Source organism: Nicotiana tabacum, chromosome 21 (assembly GCF_000715075.1).
Source record: "Nicotiana tabacum cultivar K326 chromosome 21, ASM71507v2, whole genome shotgun sequence".
Taxonomy (NCBI): Eukaryota; Viridiplantae; Streptophyta; class Magnoliopsida; order Solanales; family Solanaceae; genus Nicotiana; species Nicotiana tabacum.
Genome location: NC_134100.1, coordinates 48,668,044 through 48,677,749, shown reverse-complemented (window position 1 = coordinate 48,677,749; position 9,706 = coordinate 48,668,044). Strand labels below are relative to the sequence as shown.

At 36.0% G+C, this 9,706-nt stretch overlaps 1 non-coding gene across 1 annotated transcript; it reads right to left on the bottom strand.

The window, feature by feature from the left end:
• Window positions 1–1,056: 1,056 nt before the first annotated feature.
• Window positions 1,057–7,396, bottom strand: LOC107823259 (uncharacterized). Its single transcript, XR_012704434.1, has 6 exons — window positions 7,268–7,396; window positions 6,050–6,544; window positions 4,133–4,443; window positions 3,986–4,042; window positions 2,181–2,644; window positions 1,057–1,516 (listed from the first exon to the last, which is right to left on the bottom strand). It is a non-coding gene; the product is annotated as an uncharacterized LOC107823259 (transcript).
• Between the last annotated feature and the right edge of the window lie 2,310 nt (window positions 7,397–9,706).

Below are 9,706 nucleotides of genomic sequence, written 5' to 3'. Positions count from 1 at the left end.
TGGTTTGAATTGAAAATTCGAAGTAAAAATTAAACATGAAAAAAAATGATATGTGTATCATTTGTGTATCACATATGTATCATATTTGTATCAATTATGTATCACATGTATATCTATGTATACCTGTGTGTGAGATACACACGTGATACATGTTTGATACATGTGTCGCAAAAGAATTTTTTGAACTCGATTTAATTACGAATTTTGATACAAAACCAGTCCAAATCACCTCCAATCTTCCTCAAATTTTGTATATTGACTTATTTATATGTTTTCAATGAATTTCAACTATACCCATTGAAAAAGTTCCTTTTTTGCTTAGATTTTTGGAATATTGTATATTGTTTTTTATATTTCATCACCTTATTTGCTACCTCATCCATGAAATTTCCTTTCCGTCTTGCGCCTAATGTTGTAATCACGCTTAAAAATATGGAAGGTGATTTTTGTATGCTGTTCTTTGAGAGAAAGAACATTATTTATTTGGTTTTCCAATTTTTATATGTACTTGGCTAGTTTTGGTAAGTGTATGACTAATGGCTAGAGATTGGTAAGTTGAGACTTATTTGGGACATTTGTGTAAGTTTCCAAAAAAATATAGTAGCAGCAAACACGTCTACTTAGCAACCAATTTCCAGAATTTGCAAACACGGCTAACTTGCTATAAATTACGGTTAACTTATTAGCAAGCAAGATATCTCCAGCAAGAAGGATTTTTGAAATAAATATGTTAAGGTAACCAATAAAATCTGAAACACCAGTAGCATCCCATTGGACAGACTGATGAGTTGATTAAAATTAATGTATTCAAAATCCCAACTAGTAAGAGCTTATTTTCGGAAAGGATATGAAGCATGTCACTAAAAAGAACAAATTGCTGTACTAATTTCTACTTGCTTCAAAAGGGTGTTCAATTGATTAGCAGTGCGAATGGTAAAAGATACATTATCTGATCTACAAAGGTTACCCTACCTATCGTGATACTCAAACCACTTCAGCTCTACCTGACTACTATTAGAGTATGGCATCCTCAAAATTAAAAGTCCACAAGTATTGCAATAAGAAAGATCCCAAATGAGCAGACTATTTTGAGCAGTTCAGCAAGTGCGTAATACCCACTTGCTTTAAGTCAAAACATGTTCTATATATAAGAGTCACTGGCTATTAAGTTCACCCGGCATTTTACGATTCCAACCAACTGAACCGGCTTTACGTTCTCCTCGCTTTCTTTTGTTTCTGGGAAAACGGATATCCGAGGCTAAGCTCGACTTAAATGTTGATTGCTCTTGAGATGTCGATGCTTTAACTGCTGCATTAGATTCTGATGCAGGGGGAGGTGGATTCTTCTGAGATGTGGATGCTTTAACTGCCGCATTAGGATCTGATGCAGGGGGCGGTGGATTAGAGCTTTCTTCTTCCACATTATTTCTCACATCTTGATGCTTCTCCAAGGATTTGTCAGGAGTCATCCTCCTACTTCAGATACTTCATTATGTATGAGAATGTTATCAACAATCTGTAGATTAGCAATACATAAAAACAATCAACGGATTGAAGTGCAATGGAAAACAACCAGCCTCGCAACATCTTTAATGAGTGAAGAGCACAAAGGGCATAAATGGGGGGAACTAGCTTATTTTAGAAAACTATGGTCCTTTGGTTTAGAAAACATGGGTAAAGAGGACTAATCTCAGGTTGGTTTATCTGAGAGCCTCCCCCCCCCCCCCAAAACCAGCTCCACCCTCACTCAAACGCAGCCTGGTTTTACCACTTTTTTCCCCTTAATCTTTGACTAATTCCATTTACAATAGGGGCTTATTAATTACCAAAACATTCGACACATTGAAACAGACTGCATATTTGGAGATTACTCGACACATAAGGGCCAAATACTATTTTTGAAGAACACCTAATTGCATTTCCTAAGCCAAGCACCAGATGTGACTTGCAGGAAACATAATCTATTTTACTCATAGTATTGAAATGTAATCGCCACTTTAAACCAAGCACCAAGTATGAAATACAAAAGCTAGTCCCTATTTTTAGTCCTAGGATTAAGTGCCATAGGGCCCTCCAAACACCACTCAGTGATTAATTCATCAACCTAGCATAGCCAGATAACAACCATAACTCAATATTATTCACTCTTTTTTTCGACTTGGAAAGGATAGATGTCTTACTCTTTCGCTTGAATCTCCGACTTGTGCCTGCTGCTGCGTGACATCCACAGAGGATAAAAGTCCTACTGTACTTTCAATAATGTCAGGAATAGGCATAGCCTCTCCATAGCTTGACATTGTACTGTCAGGCATGACAAAATCTCCAAGATCATAATCTACCATGTGCTGAGATGTTGCATATAAACCTCCAGCTGATATTGTGTCTCCATTGCATGCCGAGAATGTAGGGCTACGAATAGAGCTAGCCTGTCCATCAATTGACATCAGATTCTCAGAGGAAGAAAACTTTATTGCATTTTTCGTCATCACTGTATCAAGTTGGTCCTTCAACTTATGAACCCGACTATGTACAAGTTCAATTTTGCGAAGGATCTGCTCTAGAAAACTATTGCTGCTTTCCAGAATTGACAAATCATCATCATTACCAAACTCATCATGGCCATTGGATTTCTGTTCTGCCAGTGCTATGCCAGAAAAAAAATCAACATAAGGGACATCCAGTGAAACTATATTACAAAAACAATTTGTTGACATATCTATGCCTTTAGTAAAGATGCCAGAAGAACAAACACTTTAAACTCAACATTAAGATTGACATACTTTTGAGCATAAACTGTAGTGAAGTTGTTCAAGTCCTTATTAGGAATATTCAAACTTGGGCAGACGTGAACTTGACATTCTCACTTCTCATTTACGAATTTCATAATTACCTATAATTCTTTATTTGATGAAAGAATAAATATAGCAGACAGTGCACAGGCTTATATTCTATATTTTGAAACTTTATCATTCATTAACTAGTTTTATGCTGATAGACACAGTCGGAGCACAAGTTATATGCACTTCCAAAATTCTAGAGCTTTAAACAAGTCAAACAAAGTTCATAACATCTGAGCTAGAACTGATCTGGAATATCACGTGTCATTGCTCTCAGAAGTATGAAGATAAGAAGATCCGTGCATACTGCACAGAGATTTGGTAACTAGTTATAAGTTAACTGTTAAGCGTTACATAGCTCAAGATAATCATCTTTAAGCTTGAATACATTAATGGTGCATTTCCGGTCTATGCCAAATTTAGGGCCTAAGGTTTTCAAAAGGGCGAACTTCCTTGGTAAGAAAATGAAAAACGCAAAAGAGTTGCAAGTGAGCCCACAGTGCATCACACATGACTACAATATGAGTTTCAATTAAATAAGACACATCAGAGCGTCATTGCAGTTTCGAAATAACAGGTCCAACTCTTTTCTAGGGAACAACAACAACCAAAATTAATATAGGTACAAATTTGTTCTACAATTGCCTATGGGCAATGCGTGTGTAGGTTATTCAACCAATCATGTTACTCTATTTGGAGTGACATGTAATCTTAAGGAACATGCATTTGACAAAATTATAAAACAAATTTGCAACTTATGTTGCTTCAAAATGCGCGACCATAAAAGATTTGGTTATTCAAGAATTGAGTGTTCCAGGAGAATGACGGAAACATCAAACATTAGTTAAGAGAAAAGAATTCTATAAAGGTATCAGAATTTCACTTTATCTGCCCCTAAAAAAAATTAGTATTTCCTTACCAATCAACAAACTGAAAAAAAAAAAAGGAAAGAAAGAAAATATTTTATTTGGTTTTTTCTCATTGACAAGCCGACATTGAAAGGCAGGTAAGCAACCTAGGTGGCTGAAAAAACAAACCAAAGGCAGAAGAAATCCCAGCAATCAATACTCTCTTTTACAAAGAGAGAAGCAGAAGATAAATGATATGAACTCAAATAATTATGGGAAACCGTGAACATTAATACATACCTGCATTACTAATATCATCTCCAGCTGGTGTACCATCCAAATCCAGCTTTTTATTTTCTGCAAGATATTACATGCCAAAATAGAACTTATCATGGTGGCAAAAGACATCGGTTGCCAAGCAAAAATAGAATGAAGAAGAAATCACACCAAAATAAGAGAAAAGGTTATGAGTGGACATTTGTGCTGCAATATCTGTTCCATCCTCAACTCTTTTCCTCTTTCTCCTCTTCATGGCCTTTTTCCTGAGCCTTGGATAAATAAATGGCAATGATTTCGAGCCTGACTCTTCCAAAGTAGCTTGATCTAATGCCCGATGTTTTTTCCCATCAAGCGCTGATATCTCTCTGTTGTACCTTGCTGCCTGCAACTGAAGCTCTTTGATCTTGAGTTCTGCCCATTTACACCGCCACATTATGGGACGTATAAAGTCTCTCCAGTGAGCAGTTAACTTTTTCTTCCTGAAATATGTAAGCAGTCAGTTGAACACAATCAAATAATTTACACTGTTCAACTTCATTTAGCTCATGCATGCTGAAGTTACTTACCATATCGCCATCAATTAAATCAAGCAGAAATAAGCTTCTGAAAGGTATAATAAGGAAGTCCTCCAAAGGGAATTTTAAAGTAAACCAAAGCTAATTCCATCCCATGCGGATGCCTTGTATCATTTACAGCTTAAAGCAATTTCTCCACATAATACAAGATTCTAAATGTTTAAAAGCTCAGATCTCAGGGGACTCTATACAAGGACCTGACAAGCCTAAAGTACACGACAAGCTTTGAAACAACTGTCAAGCTAAAAGTGGATGCTGATTGAGTTAACGCTTGATAAGTTCCTCTAAGAAAGCACTGTTATTGACGTATTGGAAGAGGTTTAAAGATCATAAGTAGAGTTACTCGAGTAAATTAAACGCAGGACTTCCATATTTTATGGGATTCTACCGCACATTATGGCACTTCAATCTAATCAAAAAGAAGAAGGTTTTTACTTCTTCAGATTTTAGTTTGTCATAGTTTACTGGACCTGACTCCAAGAAATACAGGAGGCACCCTGCTTCATTTTTTGGACCTAGTGAAGCAGAGGATTTAAGATCAACCTGCAAGAGGAATTAGTCTAGTAATACGAAAACACCACCTTTAAAATTTTCTGCACAGGCCCAGGAAAGGGACAGTAAAGAGTTATGTGAAAAATTATAGAATAACGTATAGGATAAGAGAAATAGCTGAAGAAGCTGGAACCTAGTTAGGGACAAAAAGAAAAATTCGGCAACCTTGTTATACCTGAACTAGCTGAAAGTCTTCAAAATATCTTATTCTCAAAATTAAAGGAAAAAAGATTAATGTAATGCTCATGACACTTGTTGAGCACATTACATTGACAAATGTTCACGAGGAACTTCAACAGAAAGAGAAAAGAACCATCGGGATCACAGTTATATAGCTGTTCTCGTCTAATTACATTAGCACTTATAGAAGACAAATGGCACTTTGATTTCTACCTTGGATGATCTCATGATTAGATGTAATACTCCATAAGATAGCGAATCTTCGGAAAATGACAATGTTGGCTACTGCATACAAACATAGAACTTAAGAGTTAAGACCAAAAGTATTTAGGGCTCTAGGCTAATGGCTGGACCTACATCATATGAAGGAGAACAAGACTGAAGCATCCAGAAACACGTTGTAACATGTGTGATGGGTCCCACTTTGGTAATGTTTCAAAAATTACCATCCGGGATGGTATTTTGGGAGAGTAGGCTCGTACTAGGCTAGAATGCATTCTTTGGTCATCACTGTACTAGAGTTGTTTTAAAGGATTAGGCAAGTAATAGTTAACAACTTCAGTTAATATCTCAGAAAAGGAAAAGATTCATGCTAATTGTTGCACCTCTTATTCAAATGGGTATCTAACAATTGAACACTGGGAATTAGAAAAAGAAAAGAATACTAAAACTGTTAACAGGATCAGTCCAAGGAGGAACCAGTGATTTAGACAAAAAACAATAAAACTAAACAAATCTTCCTTGCTCTAAAAAAATGCACCAAGCAAGAAATCCACACCTTATTGGAAACAAGCTGCCAAATCCGTCGAATGAAGATACCAAGCCACTATCATCATAGAATCGTGACTCCACTTCGGCATCACTTGGCCCAGAACCATTATCATTTCCAGATGTAGTGTCAGCAAATGAGCTCGAGTATTCAGTTTCATCAGGATCTTCCTTCGTAGCTAATCTGATGTCGCTGCTTCTTGCAAACCCAGTTACATCGACAGCCACATCCGTGGCACTGTTTGAAGCTTTAGTAGTCCGTGCATTCAAGGTACTTTCCATTTGAACAATGTTATATCTATAGTTGAAACCTTTCTTCTCGGAATTATATGGTAAAGTGTTCGTTTTACCAGAAGCAGCAATTTTAACAGAAAAATTTGGTTTCCTATCTAAAGCTGTCTGTCCTATATGTTGAGCAGGTGCCATGCTACATATGCAGCCAAAATAAGTTCATTCTTACAAAACCACCAAAAAGGGGAAGCCTTGACGAGAATTTTAGATCAATCTGTAACACAAAATGAAACCGAATTGCCTGAGAAATCCAATCTGAACAATACTTGATAAAATTAAGAAAAATCCGAGCAAATTCTTTTACTTCTAGCCCTTCATAATTGGAATGGGATGAAGTCAAAGCTGAAATATGGCACCAAACACATGGCATTTCCAACAAAAACCACTAAACGATTGCAATCTACAAATTTTAATCTTGCATGAAGCGGAGTATGAAAACTCCTCTAATTGTCATGATGAAAATGAAAAATTCAAGAAAACAAGCTGGGAATCACACAACATTTTGTATGAAACTGTGAGTTCTAATATCTAATATTATAAAAAATTTGGTCTTGTAAATTACACAAATAAGGAGCTTGAACACTCAAATCATAAGACCAGCATCTAACTATAAAAAAAACACCAAAAATAACGGAATCAATATCCAACAAAGAATTCAGTAGGATCAAAACCTCTTGTTTTCGAATTTGCAAACACAACCCATTTCATTTTTCTAATGGGAAGTTCTTGAAAACTCAAATTTAGCAGCTCCGGTAAAACAACCAAAAAAAACTCTTAATTTGCACGAAAAGCCATGCAAATTGAAGAAAAAGAAGCAGGGAAGTGACAAAACATTTTTGTATCCAACATACAAAGCTAAGCTGAGGGAAACTAGAGAAAATTAAGCTATAAAGCGGATAAATCCATATGGGGTTTTAGTTGGGGAGCAGTAGTTTACCAGTGAATGAAGAGAGTGAAAACAGAGGCTGCTTCGGCGGCGATAACTTAAGAGAAGTGTGTTTTATGTTTTATAAAAAAGAAAAGAAGTGGTCGTTATTATGTTTATATTATAAACCTAAGATGTGAGTACAACTATTTTTTCATGTATAGGTTCCCGCTTATGGGGCTGATATATCGAGCTAGTACCTGAATTTTTCCAAATGCATCCTTCACATATCAGAAACTAGGGGTAATCGCCTTACATGTTTTTGGCTAAGTTTACAAGCTGATCAAACTAGCTTATAAGCTAATCAAACTAGCTTATAAGTACTTTTTAATTTATCTACGCGTTTGATAAAGTTAAAAGTGTTTATAAGTCAAATGCTTATAAATCAGAAATAAGCCAAAAGTCATAAGTTGGTCACCCCAGCTTATGAATTTTTAGCTTATAAGCACTTTAAATTTGACCAAAATTTTTACTATTTTATCCTTAAAATATTCTTTTTTAGAACTAAACTCTTACATCGATATTCACTGCCCGAAGTACTATTTCAACCTAACCTCCCCTCCCCCAGTCTCTTCAAGTCTGCAATTCTCATTGACTATTTAAGAAAAATAAATTCTCTAATCCTTTGCATATTAATATCTATGTGATTGTGTATTAATCTTTCAATTGTATGTAATAAATGAGGACATATCAAATTTTTGGTGTATCAATGTTTATTTCTCTTCAAATATTTTATCCTATTTAGGTTTATTTTTTACTAAGAAATTTTTATTAATTTATTAATTATTATAACTTATGATTATATGCTTATCATAAAATAAATTATATTGATTATAGAAGTTATCTTATCTAAGCACAGTTGTATTTAAAATAAAATGACAAATAGAATATTTTGTATTTGGATCGATTTGGAATCTAAAATTTTGAAGAAATTACGCCGTTATAAGTGTAAACAGTCTAAGGTTATTTAAGTCATTTTAACAGAAAAAGAGCTTATCAGCACTTTTTTATCAAATATTGCAGCAGCTTATTATCAATTTCAGCACTTGTATCCAAACACGTAACTGCTTATTTAATAAATCAGTTTCAGTACTAAAAAGTGCTTTTCAGCACCTAATGCTTATCAACTATTTCAAATCAGCTAATCCAAACGGGTCATTAGTTATTTTTTGGCTAAATCTATAGGCGGCTCCTTAAAGTTGGGTCCAAATCTTGTTTTGATACTTTAATTATCCCTTGTACCTATTAGGCATTCCAACCTAAAATTATACTTCCTTAGTTCCAATTTATGTGAACATATTTGATTGGGCACGGAGTTTAAGAAAAAATAAATTGTATACGGTCGAAATCGGGCATGTCAGATTTCGTAGGTACGAGGAGCTGCCTCGAAGAGTAAGCTCGTAATAGACCAGGCTCAGGCTCAATGACAGAGTATGAAGCATGAAGATCGAGACCGAGCATGACCGACTTCAATAGGGCATAATAACAGAATGGCGAGATATTAGCAACCGACCGAAGATCTTGGCAGAAATCCCGGAATAGATCGAATCAAGTGGTTATTGACGCCAATCATGGGATTTGTTTCTGTTATTAGAATTGTACCTTATTTATGATTCCTCTACTATATAAAGAGGGACCCCATTCATTTGTAAGGGGCATTGATTCACTGATAAACATATACAAAAACGATGCTCTCTATTTTACTTACTATCCATTACTGTTCATCATTGTTTATCTTCTGTTCTTTACTGTTTTTCTTACCCAATCTCGAGACCATCTCGAATCGAGGTCGAAAGCGCTGCTAGAACTCCGGTTTGATTTATTTTACTATTCATATTATCTATTCAATTCCTTGTTTGTCAATTGGTATTGGATTAAGTCACGTATCCTTAAAACCACTAAATAAGTTTAATTGTTACTCAAATTTTAGGGTAAACAGTTTGACGCCCACCGTGGGGCTAAGGATAATAGTGATTGTTCAGTACTGATTCTGGTAAAATACACTATTTTACGCTTGTTCTTGTTGAGTGCCTTTGCTTTCAGGTTAAAACATGTCAAACTCACAAAACGCATTCACACACGGTAACAATGGCCTCGGATTCCACGATGAAAACAAAAATGTGATCGCTCCAGGAATCGAGGTGCCACAGGCTAATCTCGGGGCAGCACCGGTTACCAATCCAGTCGATGTCAGTTCGCACGTTGCTCTAAACACGGACCTAGGCGCAGATCTCGATGGGAGTGTACACAGAGAAGGCCGATCTAGTGGCCAAGGAACACAGGGCAGAGGAGACGAAGGAATCAGTCTCCAATTGATATTCGAGATGCTTTAGGCTCAGCAAGCCGCTATTGCTCAGTTACAAAATCAACATAGAGCTCCGAATAGGGTTGAGCCGGAAATTACTTGCCGTACTGAGCCAGTACCGGAAAGGTCGAATGGTAACGAATTGG